General features: G+C 42.6%; 1 pseudogene across 1 annotated transcript in view; it reads left to right on the top strand.

Annotated features, from left to right (window-relative positions):
- The window catches only part of LOC309568902 (sulfotransferase 2B1-like), a 114,215-nt pseudogene that overhangs the window by 46,481 nt on the left and 50,915 nt on the right, over window positions 1-16,819 (top strand). The window contains exon 2 of the transcript XR_014226127.1: window positions 7,873-8,016. The product of XR_014226127.1 is annotated as a sulfotransferase 2B1-like (transcript). The remainder of the gene's footprint in view (window positions 1-7,872; window positions 8,017-16,819) is intronic.

The raw sequence follows: 16,819 nt of genomic DNA, 5'->3' as shown, positions 1-16,819 counted from the left end.
CTCATGCTATCAAGGAGAGGGATAATTACTGGTTGGCAACCCTTCTTGATCCACGTTACAAGGGTAAAGTTGCAGAGCTCATCCTGCCTTCGCAGAGGGAGCAGAGGATGAAATATCTTGAGGAGGCCTTAAAAATTTGTGTACCATCTTTCCAGACACCGGTAGGTTAAAATTCTCTGGACGTGTTCCTGAGGCATCGTTCAGCCAAAGGAGGAGCGGTGGAGAAGGCGACCGGCTAACCGATGCCTTTAAACAGTTCTTTAGTCCTCAGCAGCACCAAGGGCTGTTTAAGCAGCAATCGGCAGCGTCTCCATCATATGGTGCATGATTATCTAGGGGCAAGAGCAGACTTGGAGACCTTTCCAAGTGAGCATTCACTGGGTTACTGGGTCTTGAGGATGGACCACTGGCCAGATCTTGCTCATTATGCAATGGAGCTACTGGCCTGTTCTGCTTCCAGCGTGCTTTCCGAACGGACATTCAGTGCTGCTGGAGGTGTTGTGACAGACAAAAGAGTGCACAGACTCTGTTGACCAGCTGACTTTTATCAAAATGAATTAGTCCTGGATCAACAGCAACTATCAAGCCCCTGATGCTGATGTAACTGATTGAATTTGCTAGGGTCTGTCATCCCTTGAAGACTGCATATGCTGCCTATCCTATTCCTCATCATTGATTCTGCTAGCTTCCAACAATGTTTTTGGTTTAGGTCACCACCAACCCCCAAGGTCTAATTTTTCTGCACATGTATGATAGGTGCATACGATTTAAATTTTGTATGTAATTTTTAATAGCAGGCCCTGTCCCTGTGCCCAGCAAGAGTAACTGTGAGGGGGTTACTGTGTTCAGGCACCACCAACACCAAAGGCCCAATTTCAGTTTCAGTTCCTGCCGATACTAATCTTCCAGGTCCCCATCCCTTCAGCAGGTTTGCATAGCCGACACCCAACACTGGCCAGGTCAGATGACAGCACAGCAACCCAACTTGATCACTGATAAGAACACATACAACACTTGTTCTTTGCCAATTTCAAATTGGTATGGAAGTTTTACCAGCAGGGCCCCTTCCTGCGCCCAGCAAGAGTAACAGCGATGGGTTGCGATGTTCAGGCACCACCAACAACCAAGGCCCAATTTTTCTGCACCTGTATGAAAAGTACATGCGATTTAAATTTTGTATGGAATTTTTACCAGCAGTGCCCGTTCCTGCACCCAGAAAGAGTAACTGTGAGGGGTTGCTGTGTTCATTCAACACTAACAACCAAGGCCCAATTTTTCTGCATCTGTATGACAAGTACATGCGATTTCAAATTTGTATGGAATTTTTAGCAGCAGGGCCCATTCCAGCGCCCAGCAAGAGTAACTGCGAGCGGCTGTGGTGTTCAGGCACCACCAACAACCAAGGCCCAATTTTTCTGCACAGAAAAACTTTACCAGTCCATGCGCAGATCCTGAACTTCAGTTTCCAGGCTGGGGAAACCTATGAAATGTAGCTGACGGTGACAATTATATGGTGTGGCGTGGCAGCTCTCCTAACCCTCCATTGGGATATGGCAAAAAGAAACTGTATAGAAAACAAAAGGACAGAGCGCAAAACCGCCCTAGCATAACGCCGTTTTATTGAAGATGAACAAAGACATAAAATGTTACTCACAAGCGTTTTAAAAGTTCATGCAGAGCAATGGAATCCTTGATGTTCCATTGGCAGAAACTCTCCTCTAGGTCCCGCCAGCCAGCCGCTCGTCCTGCACTTGCTAGCAGCCTCCTAACCCCTGACATCCGGAGTAATCCTTCCTCCTCGAGGGAGCTGTGTGTAGTGCGCCTGCGCCCAGTTCAGCTGTCGCCGCACACACAAGGAAGGAGTGAATCCACTGGTGTGGGTACACAGAGGGGAGATCCCCAGTCAGGTCCCCTGACATGACGCAAATGTGGTTGCTACGGACAACGTGTTTTGGAGGCGTGGCCTCCTTCTTCAGGTCTCACCCCCCCTAACTGGTGCCCTCACACCTATATACAAATGTGACGGCCCCTCCCCTAATATACACTTAAAGGGAAACTAACACAATAGATAATTATCAGGGGCAACCAGTAGGAGCAAAAATATACAACCATATATGAACAATTACTAACAATATATATCAGAAAATATATGTATAAAACATATATATAAAATAAAATATATAAATTTTATCAAAATGATCATTACAATATTACAACTTATACACTGTTAAAGATAAAATAAAATACAATAAAATGAAAATAATAAAAACAAAAATAATAATAAAAATAAAAAATGAAAATAAAAATAAATATAAAAAGGGAGGGGGAGGGGGGGAACCCTACCCCAAAAATGCCAGATAAATTAACCATCCTCAAATAAATTGTAAATGAAAACATGTATCTCAGTGCACACCCACATACATACACTGAGTCACACCCACACATACATATAACTAAAAAAGAGTGCCTACCTCCAACTCCTCATTCAGGCCCTCGGGCGACATGGAGTTAAGCGGAAAGATCCAATAGGTTTCACGCATACATAAACGTAAAAACCTTTCGCCCTCCGACAATGTCATAGGGATGGCCTCAATGCCGAACAACTCCAGTCCCTCCGTACTGCACCCATGTACTTGGCAAAAATGACGAGGGACACTGTGCTTATCCTTCTTTTGTTCTATAAGCCAGCGATGCTCGCCAAACCTGGTTCTCATGGCCCTGACTGTTCTACCCACGTAGAACAGCCCACATGGGCACCTAAGCCCATACACAACAAATTGGGTGCTACAGCAAATAAATTGTTGGATGTTAAATACCCACCCATCTTTGTTGGTAAAGTTCTTTTTCCCATGGTGCATAAAAATACAGGCCATACACCTCCTGAGTCTACATCTAAAGGAACCTACCATGTTCAAAAACTGGGGGATATTCTTCACTGACTGCTGTTTTTTATTTTGAATTTGGCTAGGTGCCACAAGATTTCTAACATTCCTTGCCCGCTTAAAGACCCCCCTTGGGTTTTTTTTGTAAGTACTCTACATAGGGCTGAATCTTGCACTAAGATAGGCCAATGTTTTTGAATGGCTCTCTTGACAGCCCAATGTTGATTACTAAACTTGGTAATGAACAGGACATTACAATGTTCTTCACCCTTACCCTCAGTCCTCCTACTACCACCACCTACCCTATACCTTTCAATGGCCTCATTAATGTGTTCCTCATGGTAACCCTTTTCTAGGAACATTTTCTTAAGTATGTCTGCCTGCAACAGATACTCTTAGGTATCCATACAATTCCTGCGTAATCTTCAGAACTGGCTGTGAGGTATATTCTCCTTCCACTTCGGCAACTTTTTTGATGTACAGTGCCTTGCGAAAGTATTCTCCCCCCTTGAACTTTGCGACCTTTTGCCACATTTCAGGCTTCAAACATAAAGATATAAAACTGTAATTGTTTGTGAAGAATCAACAACAAGTGGGACACAATCATGAAGTGGAACGAAATTTATTGGATATTTCAAACTTTGTTAAATAAAAAACGGAAAAATTGGGCGTGCAAAATTATTCAGCCCCTTTACTTTCAGTGCAGCAAACTCTCTCCAGAAGTTCAGTGAGGATCTCTGAATGATCCAATGTTGACCTAAATGACTAATGATGATAAATAGAATCCACCTGTGTGTAATTAAGTCTCTGTATAAATGCACCTGCACTGTGATAGTCTCAGAGGTCCGTTTAAAGAGCAGAGAGAGTCATGAAGAACAAGGAACACACCAGGCAGGTCTGAGATACTGTTGTGGAGAAGTTTAAAGCCGGATTTGGATACAAAAAGATTTCCCAAGCTTTAAACATCCCAAGGAGCACTGTGCAAGCGATAATATTGAAATGGAAGGAGTATCAGACCACTGCAAATCTACGAAGACCTGGCCGTCCCTCTAAACTTTCAGCTCATACAAGGAGAAGACTGATCAGAGATGCAGCCAAGAGGCCCATGATCACTCTGGATGAACTGCAGAGATCTACAGCTGAGGTGGGAGACTCTGTCCATAGGACAACAATAAGTCATATACTGCACAAATCTGGCCTTTATGGAAGAGTGGCAAGAAGAAAGCCATTTCTTAAAGACAGCCATAAAAAGTGTTGTTTAAAGTTTGCCACAAGCCACCTGGGAGACACACCAAACATGTGGAAGAAGGTGCTCTGGTCAGATGAAACCAAAATCCAACTTTTTGTCAACAATGCAAAACGTTATGTTTGGCGTAAAAGCAACACAGCTCATCACCCTGAACATACCGTCCCCACTGTCAAACATGGTGGTGGCAGCATCATGGTTTGGGGATGCTTTTCTTCAGCAGGGACAGGGAAGATGGTTAAAATTGATCGGAAGATGGATGGAGCCAAATACAGGACCATTCTGGAAGAAAACCTGATGGAGTCTGCAAAAGACCTGAGACTGGGACAGAGATTTGTCTACCAACAAGACAATGATCCAAAACATAAAGCAAAATCTACAATGGAATGGTTCACAAATAAACATATCCAGGTGTTAGAATGGCCAAGTCAAAGTCCAGACCTGAATCCAATCAAGAATCTGTGGAATGAACTGAAAACTGCTGTTCACAAAGGCTCTCCATCCAACCTCACTGAGCTTGAGCTGTTTTGCAAGGAGGAATGGGCAAAAATTTCAGTCTCTTGATGTGCAAAACTGATAGAGACATACCCCAAGCGACTTACAGCTGTAATCGCAGCAAAAGGTGGCGCTACAAAGTATTAACTTAAGGGGGGCTGAATAATTTTGCACGCCCAATTTTTCAGTTTTTTATTTGTTAAAAAACGTTTGAAATATCCAATAAATTTCGTTCCACTTCATGATTGTGTCCTACTTGTTGTCGATTGTTCACAAAAAAATTACAGTTTTATATCTTTATGTTTGAAGCCCGAAATGTGGCAAAAGGTTGCAAAGTTCAAGGGGGCTGAATTCTTTGCAAGGCACTGTAAGTATGAGTTACCAGCTGTCTCCTTAAAGTGTGTCCTAGAGGTAATATTACCTTTGTGAAGGAATGTGATGAACACTTGTGAATTAAGCAAAATGTCTATTTTTCTATGTGTATTCTTCTCTACATGTATATATATTTTTCCTCTGTCGTCCTTACTCAAAATGGCCGTTACTAGATATCTCCCACCCCGCCCACCGAGATGGAACATGAAAAGAAAGATTGAGCCTTGGCACAGTGCCTTCAAAAGAAGATAACATTCCTGAACTCGAAAGGAACCACCTTATAACAGACCTGACTAATCAGAAAGCTGCAAATAATCAGTATTATGCTAATATTATGCTTGTGACGTACTAACATATGACACCGCCTACTAACTATATAATATACTGTCCATTAGAAATAAAAGTAGTATCATTTACCTGAACAATGTGTGTCAGTCTATGATATCCATGTGCATGCACTCTAATTACCTATTTAATCAGATCCAGCAGCAAGAAATCTATTTTGAACTTGATTGAGGTTCCTTAACCATTACACCTTCAACATCACAGGACAACTCCAGATGCAAAAAAAACAAAACATGCGCGTCGACTACATGCGTAAAACTTATGCCATAGGGATTGGAATTATAATAGGCCACAAATTCAGAAACTGAATTGAGGTCACCATCCCATATCATAAGCACATCGTCAATGTAACGCCCATAATAAACAAGGTGCGTGGCAAATGGGTTCTGGGTCCAGATGTGATACTTCTCCGAGAAACCCATAAACAAGTTGGCATAGCTGGGTGCAAATTGTGCACCCATAGCTGTGCCAGCTACTTGTCTATAAAATGAGCCATCAAACTGGAAGTAATTTCTTTCCAACGCAAATTTAGTACATAGACATATAAATTCAGATTGGAGTGGGTGCATGTACTCTGTTTCTGACAGGAAGTGTTCCACTGCTCTTAACTCACCCTCATGTAGAATAGATGTGTATAGAGAACATACATCTAAGGATAACCACAAATAGTCGGCTTCCCACTTATATTTTACCAAGGTGTCAAGTACCTGAGAGGAATCTCTAATATAGGCTGGCAGGGACGTCACCAGTGGCTGTAAAAAGATGTCCACATATTGGGACACTTTACTGGTGATCCCTTCCATGCCGGCCACAATAGGTCTCCTGGGTGGACACCTTGGGTCCTTATGGACCTAGGGGATGTAGTAAAAATAAGGCATCTTAAAATAATTATATAACAAGTACATGTGATTTAAAATTTGGATGCAATTTTTACCAGCAGGGCCCGTTCCTGCGCCCAGCAAGAGTAACTGCGAGGGGTTGCGGTGTTCAGGCACCACCAACAACCAAGGCCCAATTTTCTGCACTTCTATGACAAGTACATGCGATTTCAAAAATTTGTATGGAATTTTTACCAGCAGGGCCCGTTCCTGCGCCCAGTTAGAGTAACTGTGAGGGGTTGCGGTGTTCAGGTACCACCAACAACCAAGGCCCAATTTTTCTGCACCTGTATGACAAGTACATGCCATTTCGAAATTTGTATGGAATTTTTAGCAGCAGGGCCCATTCCTGCGCCCAGCAAGAGTAACTGCGAGGGGTTGCTGTGTTCAGGCACCACCAACAACCAAGGCCCAATTTTTCTGCACCTGTATGACAAGTACATGCGATTTAAAATTTGTATGTATATTTGTATATGAAATTTTTTGCTTTAGAAATGTCAGTATTGCTGCAGCAGGCTACATACATCGTACAGATGCAGTACTTTACAGGCACCTTAAGGGGACCCCCCCCCCCAGGCACGATATTTGAAGGAATTTTTCATTTTTATAGTTTCACTTTAAGCCTCTTTAAAATTAGTAAACCCCTGCTCCTTTAAAAATTATAGTTTTTTTTTTAAAAATTTGCATTGCTACATGTTACCCAGGTCAGTACCCGGACCCCCATACACTTTTTTTGGGCAATAACTTGTATTTAAGCCTTCAAAATGAGGCCGTTTGATTTGTGACGTTCGAGTCCCATAGACTTCAATGGGGTTAGTTTATTCGAACAAACAAACTTTTCCCCTGTTCGCAGTGTTCTGGTACGAACTGAACAGGGGGGTGGTTGGCTCATCACTACTGAGGGTCCTGGGTGCTGTTCATCTTTGACAGTTTATAATAATAGCAGCAGTCTCCAAAAGTAATCATATCTTCTCCTCTGAAGTGTCAACCAGCACCAATGGGAACTCCATTTTATGTCCAGTATTCTTCAGGAAAGTCAACCAGCACCAACCAGGACTCAATCCTGCATCCAGACAGGGACATTTCCAAACGCAGTCACATAACGGCCACTTCAGGCAGACAGGCCTAAAGAAGCAGCCTAATCACATACATCCTCCCCAGGCTGCAGGCTGTGGGGGAAGAGAGAGGGATGACCTGGCCCTCTACAAATATTTATACCCCCCCCCCATACCTCCCAGCATGCAATAGTGGCATTTTCCTGTAGCTTCTCACACTTTTGCCAGAGGTACCAGTGAAACCTACTGGCAATGGAGAGAAACCACAGCTTCACTTAGTTTAGAGGAAAACAAATTAACAAGTTGACTATAAATCGGTCAGGGATGACTGCCACGTATCATAACTAAATTTAGATAGTAGCCCTGTTTAGGACGGGGTGCTACATTATTTTAGAAGCTATGGAAAAAAACATGAAATACTGTCTATAGAATTATGTACAGTATTTGTTTTCTACATTAAACATGTTTTAGCCTTCTATAAATGTCTTAATCATGGCAAGAAGTACCTTTTAAATGTTTTGCAGTGTGTGCATGGTATGTAATAGCAAAGTTTTTTTTTTTTATCAAACATATTAATGATATCCCCTTTCTTTAAAAAGGTACAGAGATGGATAGACAATACTTTAACTACAAGGGGACATTCTTTCCACGTGTGTCATCAACGGTAGAAGATCTCAGTTTTTTGGAGAATGAGTTTCAAGTTAGAGACGATGATGTGTTTAATGTCACCTATCCCAAATCAGGTACCTAATAAACTGGCTTAGGCTAATAAACTGCAAAAAGTGCACAAGAAAAACTAATTTGTAGGAACTGAAACAAACTGAAACTTAGGGCTCTTTCACACGGGCGTTCCGTATGTCCGTTTTTCATCCCATCCGTTTGCGGATGAAAAACGGACATAATGTATCTCTATGTAAATACGGATGTCATCGGATGATCATCTGCTGACATCCGTTTTTTGTCAGTTCAGTCCAGTTCAGTTTTTTTGAACGGAGGAGAACCCTATTTTTTCTTCCTTTCAAAAAACGGAACGGACGCAAAAACGGATGTCAGTGGTGTCATCTGCTGACATCCGTATTTACATAGACATGCATTATGTCAGTTTTTCATCCGCAAACGGATGGGATGAAAAACGGACATACGGACCGGATGATATAAGTGTCATCCGTGTCCGTTCCAAAAAAAAAAAAAGGACCTGATCGGGCAAAAAAAAAAGGAACGCCCGTGTGAAAGTGCCCTAAGAAGACATTCATTGGTTAAAAGTGGCTAAGTCATGGAAGAAGTGTGGGGCTGCCTTTACAGAATCCCTTTGGAAAATGCTGTAAAGTAAATGCTTGGTGACTTAAAGTGACACCAAACTCTGGTTTAAAAAATGTATTCTATTGAAATATGTATTAATCCAGAAAATAACTTCTCAGCGCTCAAATTTCCAAATTCTTTTTTTTTTCTTCTGTGATCCGACTTCTTGTTAGAGGGTACTTATGTTTGTTTCCACCGTTTCACTGTTTTCCACAAATGTTCAGACAGTGGCAAAGTGATCTTTGCAAGTGATAATCAGAAGTCGAGCTGATTTCAGCGATTCTGCTGCTGGAGAAATGCTGTTAGACAAGTTCAGCAGAGACCACTTTCATATTTTTTCATGATCATTTTGCTTGGATGAAATGTTGACATTGTAAATTTGCAGTTACATGAAGAAAATGTCATGGTATAATTTATCACACACCTTGATTTGTTATGTTAGTGCAGGCACTGACAGTGTGTTCTAGAATCTAGATCTAAATATAGGGACCTAATGTCACAGTTACATAGTTGGGAAGGTTGAATAAAAACAAAGGTTAAATAAAGTCCATACAGTTCAACCTGTGTGTATATGAATGTGTTTATGTCACTACCATTTCCCATATTCATGTATGTTGCATTAGCTAAGAAACACATCTAACAGTGTAATAAAATTATCAACACTCCCCACTGACACCACCAACTGTGGAATAGAATTTTACATCCTTGCCTCTCTGACAGTAAAGAATCCCTTATGCAGTTTAAGGTTAAACCATTTCTTGTCCAATTTCCTTAACCACTTAACGACCGCCCATCACAGATTTGCTGCGGCAGGCAGCCGCTCCTGGGCAAAGCGACGTAGGTCTATGTCGCTCGCTCTCAGGAGGCTAAGGGGCAAGCGTGCGCCGCCGGTGGTGCGCTCCCACCCCCTCTTGTCAGTGGGGAAGCCGATGCGTGTGTCAGGCGGCTCCAATTAGGCAATCATTTCCCACTGAGAGAGAAGGAAAGTCAGCTGTTGTAAACACAGCTGACCGTCCTTCTCCCTGAAATGATCACAGAGTTCATGTGATCCTTCTATATAGGATCACATGTCTCTATGGTCATTTCAGAAGGCACGCCCCCTCACAGTTAGAATCACTTCCCTAGGCTCACATTTAACCCCTTGATCACTCATAGTGTTAACCCCTTCCCTGCCAGTGTCATTATTACAGTAACAGTGCATATTTTTAGCCCCAAAAGTGTCAAAAATGTCAGTTAGGGGTCCGATCTGTGAATTAGTGATTTAAAACCCGCGCTAAATGGATGCAATATCAAATATCAATGTGAATGTAAGAGTGTAATGCAGCTGCTGTTCACCAAGTAAAAACTTAGACAAAATTGAAAAACAGAAAAAACACAGCGTTTGCAAATAAATTATATGTGCACAAATATTTCTAATTCATAATAAAAGTCCAAAACTTATTAAGACCTAACCTGGAATATGCAGTTCAGTTTTGGGCACCAGATCTCAAAAAGTTATTCACTTTAAGGTCATCACAGAGGGCAAGGAAGCACTCTATACGTCTAGAGAAAAAGAGATTTGTCTCGAAATACGGTAAGGTTTCTTCACAATAAGAGCTGTGAAAACGTGGAATAGACTTTCCCCAGAGGGGGTTCTGGCCATCTCAGTAGATTGCTTTAGAAAATGCCTGAATTATTTCCTAGGTGATAACTGGGTATTAACATTTAAAGGTAAAGTTGATCCAGGGAATATCTAATTGCCTCTCAGGGGATCAGGAAGGATTTTTTTCTGCTGTTGTAGCAAATTGGATCATGCTATGCTGGGGTTTTTGCCTTCCTCTAGATCAACTGTGGGTATAGGATTGTGTATATGAGGTTATATGGTTGTGTTTTCTTTTTTTTTTTTTTTGGTTGAGCTAGATGGACTTGTGTCTTTTTTCAACCTGACTAACTATGTAACTATGTAACAAGTAAGACGTTGCACACCAGGGAACAGCCGTGTTATGAGACAGTAGAAAGCACCAACTTTTACTTTTCCTTCCCTTCAGTTTTTTTTTTACTTCCATTGTCCCTGTCCCCTCCTCCTTCTCTTTTGGTCTGCTCAGTCTTTTTTTGTGCTTCACTCCTTTTTTGTGCTTCAATGCACTTTTGATACATATGTTTTTTTTTTCTTTATTTTGTTCTCCCATTGGGAACATTGATGTTTTTTATGATTTTAGTAATAATAAATAAATACATGTTTTTATGGGGTTAAAACAGCATTTTCTTCATTTCCAGCTGCCTTTAGGAGCTCCTTGGTTACCTAGCTGGCATCATCTTATTGTAAACCCACATTTGCACTGCATGTGTTTTGTCTGATTTGTATTAGTTAATCACTTTGTTAGCTCATGATACATAAATCCCATACATAGTAGGGATGCACCGAATATTCGGCGGCCGAACATTATTCGGCCGAAAATAGAGAAAATAGCGCTTTCGGTGTTCGGCCGAATAAGTCAAAAGGCCGAATAATTTTGTGCCGAACAATGTCAGCTTCTGCCCGGACCGCTCCCCTTCCTCATTGCGGCTCCCGGCTCCCTTCTCACACGCCGCCGGTGTCCTGTCCGGCCGCGAGTAGGGGGTGTGACGTCACGCGCGTCCCGCCCCCTGCTCCTGACTGCGGCTCCTTCACACTAGGTCCAGCCAGCGTGACACTATGTGCACGCCCCGCCCCCCTGTTCGCGGCTTTTGGCTCCGACCTGGCTGCAGTTCAGGTATGTGGAGCTGAGCACATTTGGGGGAGAATACGGTAGCTGCACAAGCATTAGTGTGCAGACTGCCATATGTTGTTGCCACTTGCCATGCTCATTACATTAGAGTGCCCTATAAAGTGCCCCTTAAAAAAAAAAAAGAAAAAAAATGTGCCCAACAGAGTGCTCCCTTGACATAAAATGTGGCCATCAGCGTGCCCCTTATTTTATGCTAAGGGACATGCTGATGAGCATATTTTATGTTAAGGGGCACTCTGATGAGCATATTTTATGTTAAGGGGCACGCTAATGGGCACATTTTATGTTAAGAGCAACGCTGATTTAAATGTTTTGTTTTGCCCATCAGAGTGCCCCCTAACATAAAATGTGCCCATCAGCGTGCCCCCTAACATAAAATGTGCCCATCAGAGTGCCCCCTAACATAAAATGTGCCCATCAGCGTGCCCCTTATTTTATGCTAAGTGACATGCTGATGAGCATATTTTATGTTAAGGGGCACTCTGATGGGCATATTTTATGTTAAGGGGCACGCTAATGGGCATATTTTATGTTAAAAAATGCGAAACACCGCGTTCGGTATTCGGCCTTCGGCCTTCGGCCAAGCATTTCATTATTATTCGGCTTCGGCTTCGGCCAAGAATTTCATTTCGGTGCATCCCTAATACATAGTATTACACTCTCACCTCTATGACTATACTTAGTGGGTGGGGTGAAATGCAACAGAGGGGCATGGCCAACAAGGCAAAAGCCACATTTCACAATCCCATAGCTGGGCTGTTACCTGGTAGCCAGTGTCCTGCTTGTTGTTGCTTGGTGGAGTGGGCTACTAGAATGCCGGTACCAGATAGTAATGAGTCACTGAACATTTTTTTGACTTGGCACTTAGAACAGCACTGTAAGTTTATTTTATACAGTCACAGTTTTCTATCCAGGTACATACACTAACGTCCATGCCAACAGACCTCAATTTGTAAATGAAGCGTTTATGGGGTACCATATCAAATGCTTTGGCCTAAGTGCAGATACATCACATCCACAGGCCTTCCTCTATCCAAATTATAGCTCACCTCCTTATAGAATGTTAAAAAGGTTGGTCTGGCAAGAATATATATTTTTTTATATTTTTATCAGAAAATTCTTGGATATGGTCCCCTATAATCCCCTCCAATAATTTACAAACTATTGATGTTAGGCTGAGGGTCTGTGTACAAATGTCTGTGATAACTCAGTCTTAAAGCTGAACTCTGGGCACAAAACCTTTTACTTTAAAGTTGATCTCCAGGTTTTAGTGAACTTTAAATGGTCATTTAGACCAAGCTGGTCTAAATGAACAAATTTGTTCACTAACAGATGCAGCAGCTGTGAGAGCTCTATAAACTGTATGTAGCACCAGCTACATACAATATACAGCTCTGTGTTTTGGCAGCAGGATGGAGATTTAACATCCCACTCCTGGAACAAAATCAAGTCATTCAGAAAATACAAAGCTTCCTCAGAATGGTTGAACAGTTCGACTAAATTTTGTTCCAGAAGTCTGAAGACTGATCTGAAGTCCCCATACCACTGCCAGAACACAGTGCTGTATACTGTATGTAGTTTATTTGTACCAGATTGGTCCAAACAAACCATTTGAAGTTCACTAACACCTGAAGATCGGCTTTAAATATCCCCAAAGGATAGAAATACACTTTGTTTGCAGCAAATGCCGTTGCAAACCCAGATTTGACCTTGTAAAATCAGCGCTGAACTCATCACTGTGCTGTACATAGTCTGTGCAGAGAGCCAAGCCTTGGAAAGGTCCACATGGGCCCAACCACTACTAGCTGCCTGCAGAAAACTGCAAGAGTGGGTGGGTGCAAGACCAGTCACTTTGCACAAGAGGAGAGTAGGAGTGACTGGTCCTGATTACAGGATAATTTCACACAAAGGAAAAGTATCACACTGGATTACTGCACAGATATAGAAAATACACAAAGCACCCCAGGATTCAAGTAAGAATACATGTGGATCTTGTATTTCATTTATTTAAACCATAATCACTTATCCCGGAATTCAGCTTTAAAAGGCAAAGGAATGTCTTGAACACATAACACTGAAAATACACAAATCCTTTACATAGTTACATAGTTACATAGTAGGTGAGGTTGAATAAAGACAATAGTCCATCTAGTTCAACCTGTGTAGGTGTGTGTGGCTGTAATCATCTCACATACCCCTGAATGTTCTGATCCTTGAGATGTAAGTCTAAGAGTCTTTTGAAAGCCACCATACTACCCGCAGAAACCACCTCTTGTGGTAGAGAATTCCACAATCTTGTTGCCCTAACAGTAAAGAACCCCCCGCGTTGCCTGAGGTTAAAACGCTTCTCCTCTAATCGCATTGTATGCCCTCGAGTCCTCATGCAATCCCTTCGAATGAACAGCTTTTTTTCTAAGCTGGGATCCCCATTAAGATATTTATAAATTGCTATCATGTCCCCCCTCAGACGTCTCTTCTCCAGGGAGAATAAATCGAGCGATTGCAGACGCTCTTCATAGTCAAGGTCCTCCAATCCCCTAATTAGTTTAGTTGCCCTTCTCTGGACTCTCTCCAGCTCCAACACATCCCTCCTGAGGACTGGCGACCAGAACTGGACGGAATACTCCAGATGCGGTCGGACCAGAGTTTTATAAAGTGGAAGGATTATAGTCTTATCTCTGGAATGCATCCCTTTCTTTATGCATGCTAATGTTCTGCTGGCTTTGGCAGCTGCCGCTTGACATTGCATGCTGTTTCCTAATCTATCATCAACCAAGACTCCCAGATCCTTCTCCATTTTTGATTCCCCCAAGGGCTCCCCTCCTAACGTGTATTGTGTTTTTATGTTTTTAGTCCCCAAGTGCAAAACCTTACACTTCTCCACGTTAAACCTCATTTGCCATGTCGTTGCCCACTCCGTTATTTTGTCCAGGTCATTCTGTAGGATATCTGCTTCATGTTGTGAAGTTATTGCCCTGCCCAATTTTGTGTCATCTGCAAAAACTGATATCGAACTACTGATCCCGACCTCAATGCTGTTTATGAATAAATTGAACAAGGTTGGTCCCAAGACTGAGCCCTGGGGGACCCCGCTTACCACCTCAGACCAGTCTGAGTATGCGCTGTTTATTACTACGCTTTGGACACGCCTTTTTAGCCATTTCCGTATCCAAGAGCAAACCCTGCTATCGATACCTGCAGACCTTATTTTATAAATTAAGCGCTTGTGGGGAACTGTATCAAACGCCTTAGCGAAATCCAAGTACACCACATCCACTGGTCTCCCCCTATCTAGCTCACAGCTCACCTCCTCGTAGAATGTTAGGAGATTGGTTTGACAAGAACGCCCATTTGTAAACCCGTGCTGATTACTGCTGATGATGTTGTTGTCTTTAGCAAACTCTACGATATAGTCCCTTATCATCCCCTCCAGAAGTTTACATACCACTGATGTCAAACTGACAGGCCTATAATTTCCCGGGATATGCCTCTGGCCCTTTTTGAATATTGGAATCACGTTAGCTTTCTTCCAATCCCCTGGTACATCTCCTGTCCTAATACTGTCAGAAAAGATCAGGAACAGTGGTCTCGATATAACTTTACTGAGTTCCTTGAATACTCTCGGATGTATGCCATCCGGTCCTGGTGATTTGTTTGTGTTAAGTTTATCCAGCCTTTCCCTGATTTCCCCCTCTGTTAGCCATGGTGGCAAGTCCTGTGTATTACTACTAACCATACAGTCATGGTCAGTGTACCCCTCCTTTTCCTGTGTAAAGACTGACGAGAAAAAAGCATTCAGCACGGTTGCTTTTTCAGTGTCCTCTGTAACCATCCTCCCATCATTGTTAATTATGTGTGCAATATGCTCTGCCTTAGTTTTTTTGCTGTTGATATATTTAAAGAATTTCTTTGGGTTTTTTTTACTATCCTCTGCTATTTGTCTCTCAAAGTTGATTTTAGCCATCTTGATTTCGTGTTTACTTTTCTTATTTGCCTCCTTGTATTGCTCGAAAGCCGATACTGTGCCCTCTGATTTATACTTCTCGAAGGCCAATTTTTTCCCCCTAATAAGTTTTTTGACGCTACAGTTTAGCCAGCCAGGTTTGGCTTTGTCTCTTCTAAATTTATTTCCCATAGGAATGCACTGCAAGATGCCTTTGCCTAATATGTTCCTAAAGCATTACCATTTTTCCTCTGTGGTCAGGGATCCCAGGGTTTGGTCCCAGTTTACCCTTTCCATCATTGAGCACAATTTTGGAAAGTTTGCCCTTCTGAAGTTTAGGGTTCTTATGTTCCCCACTTGCCTTGTTATATTGTTATTTACACTAAATGTGATCATCCTGTGATCGCTAGAGCCCAGGTTGTCCTGGACTCCTACCTCCGAGATTATGTCTGGGTCATTAGTGAGCAATAGATCCAGGACTGCGTTTTCTCTGGTAGGGGAATCCACCAACTGTGACATGTAATTATCCAGTAAGGTTTCCGTGAATAGACGGGCCTTCAGTGAGTGTGCAGTCCCCTCTTCCCAGTCAATGTCGGGATAATTGAAGTCCCCCAATACGATGACTGATCCCAATTTTGCCACTTTACCCATTAGTGCTAAAAATTCCAGCTCTACCTCCTCCCCTTGGTTAGGTGGCCTATAGCAAACCCCCACAATTACTTTCCCCTTTTCTCCTTCCCTATGGAGTTCAACCCACACAGATTCTAAATCCATGCTCATCCCATCCGTAATGTCACTCCTTTCTATCACCTTTATATTGTTCTTGACATAGAGACATACCCCTCCCCCTCTTTTTCCTACCCTGTCCTTCCGGTACACCGAATACCCTTGGATATTGGCCAGCCAGTCATGTGCGGGGTCGAACCAAGTCTCTGTTTTTCCCACAAGGTCTATGTCCTCCTCATGTACTAACATTTCCAACTCATCCATTTTATTAGCTAGGCTCCTGGCATTAGCATATACCCCTCTTATTTTTACGGAAGTCAAGCGCAATTGGCGGTTATGTTTATTCCTGTTTGGTCTGAGATTTTCCCGCACAGACCTGCCAATTGACATTGTGGACCTACTGTCGCTGCTGACACTACAGCTGCCTTCTGTCCTCTGCTCCCTCCTGACTGACTCTACTTCTGAGCCCTCCCCCCGTCTCCTAGTTTAAAAGCCCCTCCAACTTGGTGGCCATCTTTCTCCCCAAAAGAGCTGTATCGTCCCCATTAAGGTGCAGCCCATCCTTACTAAAGAGCTGGTAGCCGACTGAGAAGTCAGCCCAGTTCTCCAGGAACCCAAACCCCTCCTTCCTACACCAATTCCTCAGCCACTTGTTAAGTTCCCTAATCTCCTTCTGCCTCTCTTGTGTGGCTCAAGGTACAGGCAGTATTTCAGAGAAAACCACCTTGGAGGTCCTTTTCCTCAATCTATTACCTAAGTCCCTGAAATCGTTCTTAAGGATCCTCCACCTACCTTTAACTTTGTCATTAGTGCCCACATGCACCATGACCG

This window comes from Pelophylax lessonae, assembly GCF_965119305.1.
Source record: "Pelophylax lessonae genome assembly, chromosome: 12".
In the NCBI taxonomy this organism is placed as follows: domain Eukaryota; kingdom Metazoa; phylum Chordata; class Amphibia; order Anura; family Ranidae; genus Pelophylax; species Pelophylax lessonae.
This window is presented reverse-complemented; position numbering and strand designations above follow the sequence as displayed.